This window comes from Spermophilus citellus (assembly GCF_964194105.1).
Source record: "Spermophilus citellus genome assembly, chromosome: 8".
NCBI classification, from domain to species: Eukaryota; Metazoa; Chordata; class Mammalia; order Rodentia; family Sciuridae; genus Spermophilus; species Spermophilus citellus.
In genome coordinates this window covers 45,516,190-45,534,861 of record NC_138189.1, presented here as the reverse complement: position 1 = coordinate 45,534,861, position 18,672 = coordinate 45,516,190, and positions in this window count along the sequence as shown.

The window sequence follows — 18,672 nt, the reverse complement described above, 5'->3', positions numbered from 1 at the left end:
TCTTGACAATATGATTTTAATTCTGTATATAATTTTAATTCTGTATTTAATTATGTTTTTTTCTAGAAACCATTTATGGTTTCTGATGTGGAATTCTCACAGATTCAGCTACTGAAAGTCTTCATTAAGCAACAGTTTCCACATAATTTATCTATGTTAACCCTAAAATGGAGGATGTTGAATAGTCTATGTAATCAATTCATATTTTCTCTGGAAAATGTTATAAAAATATAGCATCTACAAAATTCAAATTTCATTAGAATTTAACTCAGCATTTAGAGTGACTGCAATTTTATTATTACACTAAATGAGAATACTCAAAAATAGGATTCACTTATTAAATATGTAATGAGAAGCCTTGTGAAATGTCTTAATCCTTAAATGAGAAGTTTTGGGTCCTTCCTTTTTGTACATATTGCAAGATTTTCTTTTGTTTTTAAAGTTGAATAATATTTCATTATGTTTATAGACCACAATTTCTTTATTCATTCTTCTGGTAATGGGTAAACTGTTTCTACCACTTAGTTATGGTAAATAGCATGGCAATGTTCATATTAAGTCAAATAAGCCATTTTTAGAAAGATAAAAACTGCATGCTCCTCATTAAATGAAGTATCTAAAATAGTCAAACACCTAGAAGCAAGAATAGAAAGGTGGTTGCCAAAAGCTGGGGAAAGAAGCAGCTAGAACTTGTTAATCAACATCAATTAAACAATGAGTTCTACATATCTCTTGTACAATTTTGGGCCTATAGATAACAATTCTGTATTGTACACATAAAATTTTATGAGTGTAGATCTCATGTTAAATTTTCTTTCAATTTTTTAAAAATTATAACTAAGCAGTAATGAATCTTCTATGAAAACAATAACAATTTTTAAGATTAAAAATGACTCTTAAAGCATAGTTGTGTGTTTGTGAGTGCATGTTGGTTGTGTGTCCACCTATATTGATATCAATATTAGCCTAAATTCATATTAATATTCCTCAATTTAATCATATATTAATTATTTGTTATGATTATTACCAGAAAGAAAGTAGATTAGTGGTTGCCAAAGTATTAAAATAAAGGAATGTGGGCATGAAATATTCTTTGGAGTGACAGAAGTCTTTTTAAATTAGAAAATGGTAGCAAAGCACTGTGAATGGATTAAATCACATTTAAGTGTATACTTTAAATGGTCATTGTGTATTACATGCATATTACCTCATAAAATTATGCTGAGGCATTGATATTTAAACTTCATTAATACTTTTGGAAAACACATGTTTTTATTCTTTTTTTTTCCTGGACACTTCAGATATATGCTTCATTCTGAGCCTGGTGTCCTTGGGAAAGCAGTTTATGGGCTGGATTGGGTCTGTGGATTCTATTCTGCTGACCCCACTGTTCTAGAGACAAAACTTTTCTACTTTCCTGGAAACCAACTTTTCTCCTCAGGGAAGTCACTGACTTCTCTGTATTTTCTTTTTGTTGAAGTTCATCATCTTGAGGAAAACAAGTACATCAGTATAATTTCACTAAGCCAGGGCAGCTGCAAATCAATGATCAGGATTTTTGCTTAAGTGTTATTGAATTTGCAAATAATTGCTTTAAAATAAGGAAAACAATGAGTCCACAAATATTGATCTTTAAATAATTTAAACTATTTTCTTGACTACACGTTGGAATGTTAAAATGTTAGTTTTACCAATTTATTTACACTATTGTAATTTCACACTTTCCCAAGATTTAAATTTATTGGCAAAGTGACAATATTCATTCCAAACCATTAAAATCTATCTTCCCATATCTTCCCCCCAATGTGATGTTTTAAATTTATGTACATATTGACAAATATTTAATTAAGATCATGCTTTATATACAATTTGGAGCTTACTTATTATTCATATAATTGTTTTTCTTCCCCTTCATAAATACTTTGCACTACAATTACAGAGGTTGGTGATTATTTGAATAAATGTCTATGTCCCTCTATTAATATATGATCTATATATACCATAATGATGACTGAATAGCACAGTGTACCTTACACATGAGAAACTTTCTTCTTTTTAGTGCTTCATTTTATTTTACTATATGTACACACAAAATTTTACAGACGAATAGTAAGATTTTATTTACCACTTTTTAACTCCTATACAATTGGGTTATACCAGTAGCTTTACTACAAACAATGGCATAAGTCATACCATGGTAAAAACATAATTGCCTTTTAGAAGTGGATTCACTAGGTCAATAAAGAGATATATGTCATAATGATCTCACTAACAGGTTTTTCTTGTTTATATTGTTTTAACAATATATAAATAAATTCTCAATGACCCTTACAATATAAGATGATCACATCATATGGCTCTCTGCCTTCTCTGTGGAGCTTTTTCACTGAAGAAGGTATTCTACAAAAGCATTGGTTATAGCACTTTATAGTTTTGCAGAGCTATACAAATTTGCATGGAAGCAATCAGATACTGCTGCATAAACAAAAAAATTATTTAAAAATAAATTTGACCATATGATGCTGCATTGCTTTCATAAAAACTAGTTTGAGAAACAATTAGAGAAGAGAGTATTTACCAGGCTTCTGACAGAGGTCTTTATATATATATATATATATATATATATATATATATATATATATATTTTTTTTTTTTTCTGTGTGTGAAAACACTTAGATTGTTTTAGGCCAAAATATTTCATTTCCAGAGTTAAATAAAATCACTATGATCACAGTGAGAATCGTGTCAATGCTAGACATTGTACATTCAAAGCCAGGTGGTATTTTGTCTGAAAAATACAACCAAAATGCCTATGCCTATTCAAATGCAACTAAGCAAGAAAAGTAATTCAAACTGGTGACCACAGACATAAAAGAAACTGACATGTCTCCACCTACTGGCTTTCCACTGCTTGTGAATGATGTATTTTTATTGTGGGTTTCAACTTATCATTGAGAAATCTATCTTTACGTTTGAAATGTATGTCACAAAGTCATTTGTATTAGAAAACACAATAGAAATGTATTACTATAGCACATGTATGATAGATATTTAACATTTGGCTATATAACATACCACATTATCAGAACTACTTTATTAAAATTAAAATATAAACTTCCATATTGAACCTAGATATTAAGAGCAAGCATTTGGAGAAATTATGATATTTCAAAAGTGGAAGAGTATATATTTGACTTGGTTTAGATCTAAATGAAAGTGTTCAGAGACATTGCAGATATAATAAGTTACACATGTAATAGAACTTCGTGACACTTTATGGAACTACTCATTGCTGTTTAATAAAGCTTACTTATCTATATTCAAGTCTTTGTTATATTCTGTAATGCAGCATTCGTAATTTGGTTGAATTCATTAATACATCCAGCTCTGATTAAAATGTGTGCACAATGACTCAAAAAGCTTACTGGACTGTGTGCTGATTGTGAATATGATAGGAACAATCAAGTATGTTTTATTTTATTCAGAACTCGATGTGAACTTATTAACTTTTCAGCATAGTAGTCTATGGATTTTGGGTTCACATTTCAAAAAAAAACTTAATGCCTTTTTATTGTTTTTGCTAAATACATTTGTAGACACTTTGTAAAGGATTGTTAAATAATAAAAATAATGATGACCATAAAATATATTAAATCTGTTCTTCACATAAGATAAGGTTTAACTTGTGGTAAGATATATTTGTTATTTCTAAAATATGGAAATTTGTTCAGAATTTTAGTTTAATTTAATTGCTTTTAATGTATAACTCTTGACATTTAGGGCAAAGAAATAACCTGTCATATAATTTTTAAGTTCAATTTAAGACAAAGTTATGTAGTAATTAACATTAATAAGGTTTAAATTTTTATTAGTAATGTTTTGGTTGTAAAAGTGCTACTCTAAAAATTGTAAAATTTTTGGAAATTATAAAAAGAAAATAAGTAAGAACAATCTTACCATTCAAAGGTAACCATTAATATCATTATCTACTGACAAATGTAATGTATCTCTGATTTTTTAAGTAAAACATACAATAACAATATGTCCAACTCTGCAATTCAGATTATTAATTTGACATATGCCTCTCTTAATATTAATAGAGAGCAGTTCCAGGGCTTAATCAACTTCTCTGGTTTGAATGTCACAACCACTCACGTGGAAGATGCCAAAGGAAAGAAGAAAAACTTATTAATTGAAACAAATCTCATGAAAATCAGTGTGGGCAGCTGTGACTCAAAAATACCTGCTACTAGGTATATGGTTGTTTTTTAAGATCTTCTTTCCAGGTCTTTTCTGTGACCTTTCTGCATGCATTTAATTTTTGTTGGTTGTCCAGCATGAAGAGGTTATCTTGCTTATAGCAACTTCACAGTCCTCTAGGACTCATATCTTCCATTTGATGAGTAATATTAAAGTAGAAAGATAAACCTCCCTTAAGAAGTTCAGATGCTACTTTCATGAGCTCTGGGTGTGCTCAGACTTACACTTGCTCTCTGTTTTCTTTAGTTAAGATCATGTTTTGTTTCCAATGCAAAAGTCTTTTAGCTTCTTTAACTCCATCCGTAGCCTAACTAAACAATAAGCTAACACAGTTAACTTTCTGAAATATACATAAGACTATTTTCCCCTTTTTAAATGTTTCAATGTCTTTTCTTTGAAATGAGATTAAGACTGACTTCCCTACCATCATCTACTTGGTCATAAAGGATGTGCTTCTGCCTGCATGTCTGACCTCATGTGATCTACACCTGGCCTTATCTCTTTCAAGTTAAGCCAGCTAAATCATTCTTGGTCCACCTTTGGAGACACTAAGCTAATTTGCAGCATTACTCATTTTTTTAAGGAACCCTGGAGTCACCCCTATACTTTCAAGAGGTCAACAAAGTCAAATTATTTTATAGTAAGAGTAAGACTTTATATAACTAAGTTAATCTTTTTCTCTCATAAGTATAAGGTGGAATTTTCCAGACTCTACAAAAACTATGATATCACACAGATTGAAGGCAAAAGCGGATGTAAGAACTGAGAAAGCTTCTAAGAAGGAGATTAAAGAATTTGTACAAATGGACAGCAATGTAATTCTTCTCCATCCTTTTCTGTTGTTGTTGCTTTGGTAGAGATTATTATTAAGTGAATATATTATTTATAAAAATGCAGAGGAGATTTTTTGTTGTATTCCTATAAATTTAGGACTGTACTTTTTAATTCACAGTTTTTCTTTATAACATGACAAGTATGGATACATAGAGGGCCCAAGAAAATTCTTTGAAGTCTTCAATAATTTTTCAGTGTAAAGGAGATCTTAAGCCAAAAAGTTAGATACCATTGCAAAAGAACTTTTGAATTTGCTTTTCCTTCTGTTTGAAATATTCTTTCCCTCAATTTTCACATGATTCTTTTATCATGCTCTTAATATTCAGATCACTATTCAAATGTCAACTTCTATGAGAAGTCTTTTCTGTTCAAAGTAGCTAAAGCAATCCTTCACATCTTCAACAATATCTTTACCACATTGCCCTACTTTCAATTTTTTTTACTACTTTAAAGAGTATAAAAGTTGTTTTTATAAATTTGTTCATATACTTATTTTCTAACTCCTCCATTGAAAGCAAAACACCTTCATTTATATAAATTGTTTTGTACATCATTGAACTATATCACAATGGAACAGATTTTCAAATCAGACATTTACAGATCAAAGATAACACCTAGAGTAAAGAAATCCACTGTCATGGCGAAATCAAACATGTGAGACTTTGATCATGGCTCCCTGGGTCCTTCATTTCCACATGTACACAATTTTTCTGACCCAGAGTAGTAGATGAGTTATTTTAAGGACAGTGCACATGTTACCTCTCACAGGGCCCATTAGACTTATGACATCACATTGTTTGTATTGTTAACAGGACATTTTCGAGGGATCTATGCCTGATAAACTTAGAGACCCATAGGATTGTTTCTCATGAACAATCCTATCCAGGGACATCCCACTGAAATCATTCCTCCTAAGAATTATCTTAATAGCAAATTATCATCAGTCTATTTGTTAGGGAGCCTTTTTATGAACATGCTTACAGGGAGATTAGATTAGGTCACTGGCTTTCTTTATTTCCTCTGAGGCGTCTCTCTAATTATCAGAAGAAAAAATGAGCAACTCAACTACTTTAATACCAGTCTTTCAACCACAAAAGCCCCAGTTTTAGAATCATATCTAAAATATAATAAGTGTTCATAAATAAGTGGTGTAGGACTTACTGTAAATCATTATTTTCATGCATATTTAATTTTTTTCTGTGTAATTTCACGCAATTTATAACTTTTTAGAAGAAAACTAGAGGTTATTTACACAACATTATGGTGAACAAACTTGGACATCAATCTTTGTGCATTTACCTAATTCCTTCCTTAAGTTGAATTCTCAGAAATGATATTCTGAGTCTAAAGACATCTATATCTATATGTATACATATTATATTATATGGCACGTAACAAAACTGCCATCAGAAAAAAATTATTTTAGTTTGTATCCCTGAGAATAGTATATAATACTTTCAGAGTACATAAAATTTTCTACTAAGTTACAGTGTCATTTGAAATAATACACTTTAAATGTTGCAAATCTTTGTATTTATTTATTACTAAAGATAAAACATGTGGCATATGTGTGTAAGTTATTTTGAGTTTTTAACAAGTCAACCATTGATGTCTTTTAGTTCTGTGAAGAAATAATCTGGTGCTTTAATATATGTTCCCCTAGGTTCTATTCATATTTTATGTTTTATACATATACACATATACATAATATAGATATACACATATGTATATATACAATATACATATACACAAATATATATACACAAATATATATATATTTCACCTGGTTGAAATAAGAATTAAACATATCATAATTCTGTAGAAGTTCATTGTTTAATATCAATTTTGCTATTATTTTGTATAATAAACATCATACAATGTTATTAAATCATCCAACACAGCTTATTATTGATATACACTGCAACCAGAGGAGGTATTATATTACTATAGTGTTTTAGCCAATAAGATAATTCTGGATTCTCTGCATTGCTAATTTTATAGAAAATTTTTAGTTACTAGAAACAGAATGGTTGAATATATCATCATATTCCTGGAAAAAAATGTTTTTCCCTGCTAATTTTTAGAAATTTCTTTTGTTCTTCCAAAAACAGAAATAAGAAACATAAGTCATAAATAAAATGCTTCCAAGACATAGAGATTGACAGGTAGCGTTAACATGCTAAAAAATAATATAATGTGGTACAATGGCAATGGGAATCTGTAGAAAAATGTAAACCCCAATTAGTGCAAAATCATTTTGTAAAATTAATGTTGGTGAATCAAATAAGACCTATTTATTGGTAAAATCTAGGATTACTTTTAAGAGTTTTCAGCTTCTAAGTGAGAATTCTGAGTTTGGTTAAAACTGCTATTTCATTCAAATTTTACAAATTTCTTTGTTTTAAATAGAAAAATATGTGCACACATACACACATAAACAGACATAGGTATAAATATTCATATACTTAATATTTTACTATTAGGATCAAACATATAGATATTTTTTGTATTAGCTGCCTGGAAATTTTGTAGTTACAAAACCAAAACAAAATCAAAAACTCTGTGGAGTAAAAAATTGGATGACATACCAATTTATACCCAACAGTTTTTCTAAATACATTTGTTTACTTATTTACTATCTTTATTCCCAACAAGAATAAGTGAAGAAATAATCTGTAAAGAATGACTCTTTTTATTAATTTCTCCTCTTCTTACTAGATTGTCCTTCAGTGTTTCATTTTCTTCATTAATTAACTACTTCATTTAATGCAGGTCAGTTTTAATATTGTGTATTATATTGGTGCTTTAATATATGTTCCCCTAGATTGCTATTCAGAAACTATTTATCAGATAACAGTTTGAAAGTGCTTGAAAAAATGCAGCAATCTCAGGAGACCATAGCACTTGTGTACTTTATTTAGTTTGTACAACTTGTCAGTAAGTGCAGTTTACATGGCAATTCAGCTGACATCTCTAAAAGAGATTTTTCTCTCTTTCCCAAGCATGTGGAAAATGTGCTGTAAACAGCAGGTTTTTGCTAATTATTATTGAAATCTATGTAGTTAGAAACACTGAAGTTCCTTATATTTTCCCTTAAAAATTCCTAAGTAATTATTTTTTCCTATTATTCAAATAATGATTCATTTAATTGTTACATGGTACTTGGGTAAAAAATATATTTCCATTTAGAATTGATTTTTATAATGTTGGTTTCGAGAAATAGAAATATCTTTGGTTCTCAGGGAATAGTCCGAGAAGTGCGATAGCTGGGTCAAATGGACTATTCCCTGAGGACCTTAAAAGAGCGCACTATAGGGATACGGCTGCATCAATGATTATAGCGGCACAATTCACAATAGCTAGACTGTGGAACCAACCTAGATGCCCTTCAATTGATGAATGGATAAAAAAAATGTGGCATCTATACACAATGGAGTATTATGCAGCACTAAGAAATGACAAAATCATAGAATTTGCGGGGAAATGGATGGCATTAGAGCAGATTATGCTAAGCGAAGCTAGCCAAGCCCTAAAAAACAAATGCCAAATGTCTGCTTTGATATAAAGAGAAAAACTAAGAACAGAACAGGAAGAAAGAGCATGAGGAAAAGACTACAGTAAACAAAGACGAATGGGGGGAGAGAAACGGAGAGAGAAGGGAAAGCATATGGAAATGGTAGGAGACCTTCAAGGATACATAAAATTATAAGAGGTTATGAGGGGCAAGGGGGAGGGAAAAAAAAAAGGGAGAGAATTGAACAACAGCAGGGGAGGTAGAGAGGGAAGATGGGAGGGGAGGGGAGGGGAGGGGGGATAGTAGGGGATAGGAAAGGTAGCAGAATACAACAGTCACTAATATGCCATTATGTAAAAATGCGAATATGTAACAGATGTGATTCTGCAATCTGTATTTGGGGTGAAAATGGGAGTTCAAAGCACAATTTGAGTCTAATGTATGAAAGATGATATATCATGAACTATGTAATGCGATAAATAATCAATAAAAAAAAATAAAATAAATAAATAAATGAATAAAAATAAAAAAAAATAAAAAAAAGAAATATCTTTGGTTATTTTAATATTGTATTTGTCTTCCAAATATGATGTCTAATGAGATATAATAAAGCCATTCATATTATGGCAACATCAGGTATAAAATTAAACAGAAATATGTACATGCACAAGAGAAATCCCAATAATATCTGTATAGTTAAACCAAATGAGTGGAAAAAAATAATATTTTAAAACAATGTGAGCCAATACATTTTAATTACAGGATCAAAACCACTAAATTAGTGACTTTTTTATTGAATAAGAACTCAGTCACCTATATGAGAGCCAATTCTTTCTCATTACAACTTGGATCAAATTAAAAATTATGTCAGTGAAAGAAAAAGAATTAGACATTCTAGCTTATTTATTGAATACTCATTCATTGCTTTATCCTTTTCCTACTTGTATGTTATGAATAAATTTAAATGCCTATTACTGAAACAGAACAGAATAATTTTGTAAACAGTAATTGATCTTTGTAATGATGTATATCAAAATTTTGCTAAAAATCGGTTTTGTTAGGTCATGAAATTTCTTAAAAATACAAGCACTGGAAAGTGTCTCAGATTTGCTAAAAATAATGAAAGAGATCTAGTAAGCTGTAAATCTAAGCATAATTTTGACAGACATGGGAAATAAGTACTGCACCTGCCTACCTCACCTGGCTTTCAATGCTTCACTTGTGCTGGCTTTCAGCCATTTTCAACCATAGTATGAAAGAGGTATATAGTTAACATTAAATGACAAGGTCACTTCTAATGATGTCCTGGAGGGCGACCAGTCAAGTCCTAAATTTGGAATTGGCCATGTGGAAAGAAATCAGCAGAGAACACATATTCACAAAAATGCTGAACCTAAATCTAGGGATAATAATAAAAATGCCACAAGCCTTCTTACAATGTAGAAAGCTCATTGACATACAGAATTTATTGAAATAATCACAATAAACCTCTGAGGAAGGATAATGTTTTTCAGCTGTACTTACCATGATATCCATGTGCAGCCTAAGTGTCATGCTCTAGGTCTTATATTAATAAAAATGACATTTTTTTTCCTAAGGAAGACAAGGAGAAAGAAAAAAGAAATCATATGTGGTAATTGTTCATTTGAGTTTAAAAATTATACTCAATAAAAATATCAGAATAACTCAACATATATAAAATAATAGTAGTCCTGAAGGCAGAAAGAATAAGTAGAAAAATAAATAAATAAAGTTGCCACAGAAAATTATTTTGATGATTATGTTCTTTACACTCCTGTCATACACTCCTATCTAAATGCATGATTCAAAAAGCCTTTAATTCTTGTTTCTTAAAAGTCTAATAAAAATGACAAAAATTAGACTTAAATTGCCAGTTCCTCCTTTCCCCTCAAGCTACTAACTTCTCTTGTCCATTAAACATTTCTTTTTTAAGGTCGTGTTTTGAGAAAGACTGTATCCTTTTTCACTAAATAATTATCTACATTGTGAGCTGTAAAGCACCTGTTCCCTCAAATGTTTTATTTTAAATTGGCCATCTTTAATTATTTTTTTTCATTTCTAAGCACAATAACAGTGCTTAGATAAATTTTAGAATTTATGTCTTGATGAGTCATTTATGTATTTAGCTTTTATTTGAAGCTCTTCTCTTCTATGGGCTTATTCAATGTCAGTGCTATTTGAAACTCCCGACACACTTAATGCTAACTGCTTTATATCAGATGACACACAGGAGTTAAAATCTTTACCCTTAATCTAGTCCTAATTCTATACCTCAAAAGAAAGTATTCTCATCCTGGTCACTGTAGGGCTATGTGCAGAATAACACTAGAATCCCAATATCTAATTTAATAATTCAGGTCAGACTTGTTTATGAGATGGATGCTCAATCACCTTCAGTGTATATCAAGTGACTAGTTTAAAATCATGCTAAATGGAGGATAAGATATTAAAAATGCCAAAATCCTTATGTAAATTTAGAAACGAATGGCATTCTATTGAACAGAGGGTCCAGTGAGTGAGAGACTAGGATGTTCAACTCACAATTAATCTAAGATCAAAAAATGTTTTAAGTAAAACCTAGAATTTAATTGTTTAAAATGTCGTAAAATCATCAATACAATATGTAATCAGCTATATTTATATTCCCAAACAATCTTTGGGACAAAAAATATGTACATTATGTCAAGATTAGAAAAAGTAAAGAAAAACTATGATCTATTTTATTTACACATTAAGTGACACTCTATGACTCTGTAACTTTATTAGTTTTATATGCCTCTCTCAGACATTTTTATTTATGTAGACATTTAGGTGGGTCTCTGAGCTATGTAACAGGCATTTTTTATTCTTTCTCTGAAGCCTGATATTTTGGATTTTGGTGTTCATGATTTAGTTCTTGTTAAGTATAATTATTTGAAAAGGAACAAGACAAAAATCTAAAAGACACAGATAACTTGGAATCTATCACTCCACAAAAAATTTGGAGTACTTGTTCATTGTTTCTCATTTTTCTTTTACTTGACTAGAATTTTTAGAATTTAGTTATAAGAACACTTAGACTGTTGCAATAGTATAATGCAGAAACAGTAGTAATTACTGCTAGAATCATCCAGGCTCAGCTCCCTGAATGCTTTAATTTTCTCCATGTCAACAACTGAACAAAGTTAGAGATTCTCATCTTAAGGAATTCAGGATACACTAGTGGAAGAAAAGCAAGTGCATACTACTATAGAGAGTGTCATATAAGATGTAGGCTAAGAAGGTATAGAGTTATCAAGTTTAATTAAACATATTGAGTGCATTAACAAGCACTGTGCTGTATAGATGGAAAAATAAAGATTTCTTCTCAGCTTTCTGACTAATGAAAGATGAGAGAAAATAAATAAACCATTATGATACACTGAAAAAAGCTGTTTGATAAAGGAAAGTTATAATAGTTCAAAAGAAACAGAGTTAACATCCCATTCACTCCTCTACCATCCACAGTGTTTGAAAGAATTTGCAATAATAGAAACAACTTTCAAAATCCACAATGAGAAATCTTACTTGAAACATTTGTCCAAATCCCCAAATTGTCACATGTATTGAGAGCTGTTTTTTTTTTTTTTTTTTTTCTAATTTGTGATGCCATTTAGGTAACTCAACCAGAAATATTCTAGAAGACTTTTCCATTTGAAGTTAGTTAAATTCTCTCAAAATTTTCCTTCAGTCAGCAACATTCTATTCATCAAAACAAAAGAGTTTACACATTTGATAAATAATGATTAAAATCACCAAAACATGTTGTAACTAAAATCAAATATAAAATTTTAGAACTATAAACATTAAGGCCTAGGTGTTTGTTATTACCAAGTTTGAGAAGGTTTATGCATATTACTTTGGCTTCATCAAATTTGATTCTAATTTCAAATTGCACTGAACACAATTCTAATAATTAGTTGTTGACATAATTCAGTGAACATGTGTAATTTTAGACTTTTTATTTTATAAAAACAATATATCATAGACTACTTCATTTCAGTAACATAAGTACACTTTGGAGTAAGCATAAATTCTAATTTTATAAAGAAGAGGATCATATTGAAGATGATTTTAAAAATAGAAGTCTGGCCTAGTCACACCTTGAGTGACATCTTCTGATTTCAAATTCAACATGTTTTCCATCACAGTTTAGCTCCTGGAAATATCTGGAATTACAGATTTTGAAATTTTTTAATCTAATTTCTGAGACTCATTTTTATTTTGTAATCTATATGCTTCCTGCAGAAAATTCCATCTAGTCTTTCTCATTTGAACATAAAGTGTTTCAATACATTAGTTGTGACTGGAAATTTCAATAAAATAACATCAAAGTTCTAAAGTACTTCATACAACCCTCTCTAATCTGTGTTATTGGTGAACATAAAAACTAATTTGATTATTTGAAGATTTTTTTAACTGATCTAAAACAAAACACCATAAATCTGACCAAATAGCTATTACAAAAATGTATTGTATGATACCAACTATGTTTGTTTTTAAACTATAATATTGGAAAATGTTTGTATTCTCTAACTTTAGCATACATTCCGAATGTGTGATGTCCTAATGGAAAAAAATTGGTTGTTGAGGGGACAAACACTGTTAAACATTATAGTGGTTTTAAGTTTTCTAAATATTCATTGTATTTAACAGGTAGTTTTAGCATTAAATCATCTCGTGTAGATTGAAATTAGGAAAAAGCAAAGTTTGAAAGATTAATAATTAAGGAAGTTTAAAATATATTGTTTGAATATTTCATTGAATCCAAGCATTCTGTAATCTGAATATGGATGAAATAAAGACAGAGACAGAGAAAAAGGGGGAGATGAATAGAAGAAATAGACAACTTACCTGAATGAATTTTTACAAAGTACAAAAAGCAATTTTAACACAGAGATCCACTGTATAGTTATCAATTTATTCACAATTCCGTACTTTAGAAATCTGGAAACTTTTCATCACTTGACCTCAAAAGGAAAACAGATCTGGATATCCCTTTGGAGATACCCAGATACCCTGCTTAACTCATCAGAACAAGGTAGAACACTTGACTCTATGTTGGAGGCCATGTTCTTGTTTTCTGAAACTTCCATTGCTTCTTGGTTACCTAGATGTTCCTGACCAACTGCCATTTCTTTTCCTCCAAGAAAATGCACACTGCAGATGCCAGCCTTTTCCATGTGTACATTCTGGTTGCATCTAGATGAAGCACAGACTTGACCTGGATGGAGGTGCAACTATCTATATTCTTTACTAATGCAATAATAAATATTACTTAATGTAAATACTTCTGCAGAAATATTAAATTTGATTACAAAGTGCTTTCTCAAACCTCACTATCATAGTATTAAAAAGAATTCTGTGTTTCAAAAATATCTGGCCCCAGGGATTTTGACTAAAAAGTTATAAACATGCAGAAAATGTAAAATTTTGCCAAAGAACTTGAGACAATGCAACAAGGAGTGAAATGCAAAGTAGAAAACTAATTTTCCTATTATTATTATTATCTTTTTACAATTGCATTGCATAGTATGTTTTTGGCTAAAAGTAGGTTAGAAATAATACTAAAGTGATTAGAATATACAGAGACAATGTGCTTGGTGACATGGACCCGTTACCCTCTGGCCTACTACCTCCTACCTTCACCTTTTTGCCAAGGATTTCCTCTGAAGCCATGATGATCTAACTCTTTGTTTTTATCAGCAGAGTTGAACAAATGACTGGCACTATTTGGTGTATAAATGTTCTGATTCTTTTGTGTTTTGCAAGAGATCAACTGTCTCAGTATTTCCAAGGGGCTGAACCCCATCTGCCCACAGTGCAGCTGGCTTGATTGCCTGCCTCATGGGCTGCCTTCACTTCCTGTTGTACGCTGCTTTTCTACACTGGTGTTTATTCCTCTCCCAAATAGGCTCTTTTCATTTACTTCATCCTCTTTGGGTCTGGTTCTGGGAAACACAAACTAAAACAAAATCTTAAGTTTTCCAGTCTTAACTAACCACTTGAGTTCTTTGTTTGAACACAAGTTCAATGGCAGAACATCCCTAATACTGCCTAACTGTCTTGTTTACCTGGCTTTCTAACAAGTGGCTTTTACATTTCATGAGGAATGTTCTATGCTAGTTCATGCTTTTGCAACTTTAGAGTAAACCAATACTGTTGCTTTCAAGCTGCTTGATTATTTGTACCAATCATCTAGTTCTATAACCTACACAAAAACATGTTATTAATAGCTGGGGTAAACTTCCACAGAGCTTCTCTTGGATCTAGATACTCCTAGACTGATTCAAGGTTCAACAATGTTCAATTGGCACTGTTCCACTCTAATTAAATGGGTTATGTTCAGCCATTCTAAGGTAATAAGATCTTATGAATCATGGTGATTATGATCACAATAAAAATAGATTTACTAACAGCTATAAATTATGCTGTGTTTTACTGTTGTAACCATCTGTATGAATTAGCTCTGTTTATTATTAAAATGAAACTTAGAAAAGTGAAGTAACAGGTATAAGGGAGTAAAACAAGAGGGAAAGAGGACTTGTACCAAGAGCATCTGGCTACAGAATCAGGTCTTTAACTGCAATATTATATTTTTCTAATTTATTATAAGATAAAGGACTCTTGTTCCTTGGGGAAAAATTATTCTAGTGCTGATGATTAAGTGACCTTTAGCAACAACCTCTGAGCCCCAAGTAACCCCTTTTATTCAGGTTGTTCCAACACTGGTCTCTGTCTCTCACAGATGGCAAAGCCACAAACAGGCAAGAGATATAATTGCTACTTAAGCTCCAACTTTTAAATCTTTTTATTATTTGTGCTGAATAGCACAAGTATTCAAAGCAGCCTTAAGTCATTTTAAAAAATCTAGATAAATATTTCATTAAAATCAGAGTTTATTTTATGTCTTAAGATATTGCTGTCCTATAAATGCTAATATTTAGTAATTCAATAATTTTGAATTGAAATGTTTATGTGATTAATATTTACTTACCATTTCAATCCTTGAATGGAGCTTCTTTCCCAAAGAATCATCGATCCAAACACTGCAGCTCAGCACAGATTCATGATGAACGCTGCCGCTGTGCTAGCATACCCAACCTGGCACTGTGCTAAGCATTGTACATACATGATTGCAGTAGCTTCCCAACAATCTCAGGGAATAGAAGACATCTTCATTGTCTTTTCATATAGGAAATGGACACTGAAATTTTCAGTGAACTTGTCCAAATCATAGTTTTAGGTCATAAAGTCAATTGAAATTTAATTTTCCCTTTGTTCAATGCTTTTATTTTAAAAAATTGTGAAAAATATGCATAACAGAAAATTTAACATTTTAACTACTTTTATTTGGACATTTTGGTGTCATTAAGCACATTCACATTCTTGTGAATTATCATGACCATTCATCTCCAGAGCTCTCTTTGTCTTCCCAAATTGACACATACTATACATTAAAGACTAATTCCTCTTTGTATTTCTTACTCAGCCCTCCCTTGAAACCACCTTTCCACTTTTTTTCCGTATTGATTTGACTACTTTAGATATGTGTTATATGTGGAATCATGCAATATTTTTACTTTAAAACTTGTTGATTTCATTTACCATAATATCTTCAAGATTCTTCCATGTTGCAGTGTATGTCACATTTTTTTTCCTTTTTAAAACCGAAAAAAAATGTTTTATAGTATGTGGATAACACATTTTGTTTATCCATTCACCTGTCAATGGACTCCTGAGTTACTTCTACCTTTAGGCTATTGTGAATAATGATCCAATAAACATGGGTATACAAATATTAACGTCCTTGATGCCAATTATATGGAGTATGTACTGAAAAGGGAAATTGATAAATTGTATGATAGTTCTATTTTTAAATTTTGAGAAAATTCATACTATTTTCCACTGAGTCTATACCATGTAACATTTCACCATCAGCACCACAGAGTCCAATTTTTCCACATCTTCACTAGCAGTTGTATATTTTTTAAAATATTAACACTAATGGGTGTGAGGTGGTTAACTTGTTGTAGTATTGATTTGCATTTTTCTAATAATTAGCAATTTTGAATATCTTCCATGTGTTTATTGCCTATTTGTAGATTTGTCTTTGAAGAAATATCTGTTCAAGTTATTGGCCCAGATTATAATTGGGTTGCTTTTTTCAATTTGTGGTGTTGTCAAGGCATTCTTCTAGTACCTTACATTTTCTGATAACAAACCTCTTATCAGATGTATGTGTTATAAATATCTTCTTCAACTCTGTAAGTTGCCTCTTCATTGTTGACAGTGACTTTTTATACCAAGCAAAACATCTTACGTTTTATGTATTTCAGTTTATCAACTAATTTTTTTGCATTATCTGTGCTTTTGTTGTTGAAATTACCAAACAAAATATTTTCTTTTAAGTATTTTTATAATTTAGCTCTTAAATCTCAGATCCATTTGGAGTTCATTTTTGTGCATTTTATGGTATAGGCATAAATCCTAATTCATTCTTTTTCATGTCTATTTTCAGTTTTCCCAGCATCATTTATGGAAAAGATAGTCTTTATATATTGAAAGGTCTTAGCTTCCTTTTTAAAAATACTATGAGTGCATATTCAAAAGTTTTTTTTTTTGTTTTCTATTTCATTGGTACATATCGTTATGCCTCCATCATGCTGTATTGATTATCGTGAATTTATGGTAAGTTTGACAAAGAGAAAAGTAAGACCTCCACCTTTGTTCTTGTTTTTAAATTGTTTGTCTACTTGATATTCCCTAAGATTCCAAATGAATTATGAAATGATTTCCTATTCCTTCAAAGGCATACAAATTGTAATTTTTATATTAATTGAATTGAACCTACAGATTGCTATGAGTAGAATTGATGTCATCAATATTAAATCTTTTAGTCCATGAACACAAGTTAACTTTCCACTTATGTATATCTTTAATTTCATTCTGCAACATTTTTTAGTTTTCAATGTAAAAGTCTTTTGCACCCCTGGTTACGTTTCTTATGAAAATTTTTATTTTATTTTTTTTGATGCTATTGTAATTGGAATTACTGGCAGGCATGGTGGCACATGCCTGTAATCCCTGTGGTAGGGAGGCCAAGGTAGAAGGAACACAAGTTAAATCCAGCCTCAGCAACTTAGCAAGGTCCTAAGCAACTTAACAGGAACTTGTCTCAAAATAAAAAGTAAAGAAGCCAGCTCTGGATATAGCTCAGTGGTTAAAAACAGCTGAGTTCAATCCCTGCTAAGCAGATAGGAAGAAAGGAAGGAAGGAAGAAAGAAAGGGCTGAAGGGAAGAAATGATATTATTATCTTTAAAGCTCACTGTTAGTGTTTAGAAATACAATATATTTAGTGTTGCTTTGATGTCCTGCAAATTGCTGAATTTGTTTATTATAACATTTTTGCAATTTTTTTTCCAAAAATTATTTTGCTGATACACTGCTTTTTCTAATAGCTTTAATTCTGGTTTTATCTGTAAAGTTTGGTGAAAGAATGACCCTCACTGTTTTCTTATCTCCAGATTAAGAACTATAAAAATAATGATGATATTAACAATAATTATAATATGTTTAAAAACATAGATTTTGGCAAAAGTTGGTTTTAGCCCTTGTGTACCACATTATTAGCTTCATTTCCCTTGGTATTTACAGATTCAATCATCCTTAGCTCTATCATAATATCATCACTTAAAAATATTTCGTACATAAGCCTCAGCTTCAATTTAAATAACATGGTGATGATCAGAGTTCTGAGAATCCATTGAAATAACTTCAGGTAATCAGTCCACCATCTGAGTCATAAACCAATAAGCTAGAAATTATCTCAGGTTCTCAAATCAAACCAAACATTATACATGTAAATATACTGTGATCTAGAAGACTCTAATACATAATGTTTTTTAAACCATAGATCCTTTTATTTACTGCCTTATCAGGAAGACATTTTATTCCACAGATCTCTGAAAAAACAATGAGTTCCAAGAACTTTGGTATTAGCTATGCAGCATAGGGTTTTTAT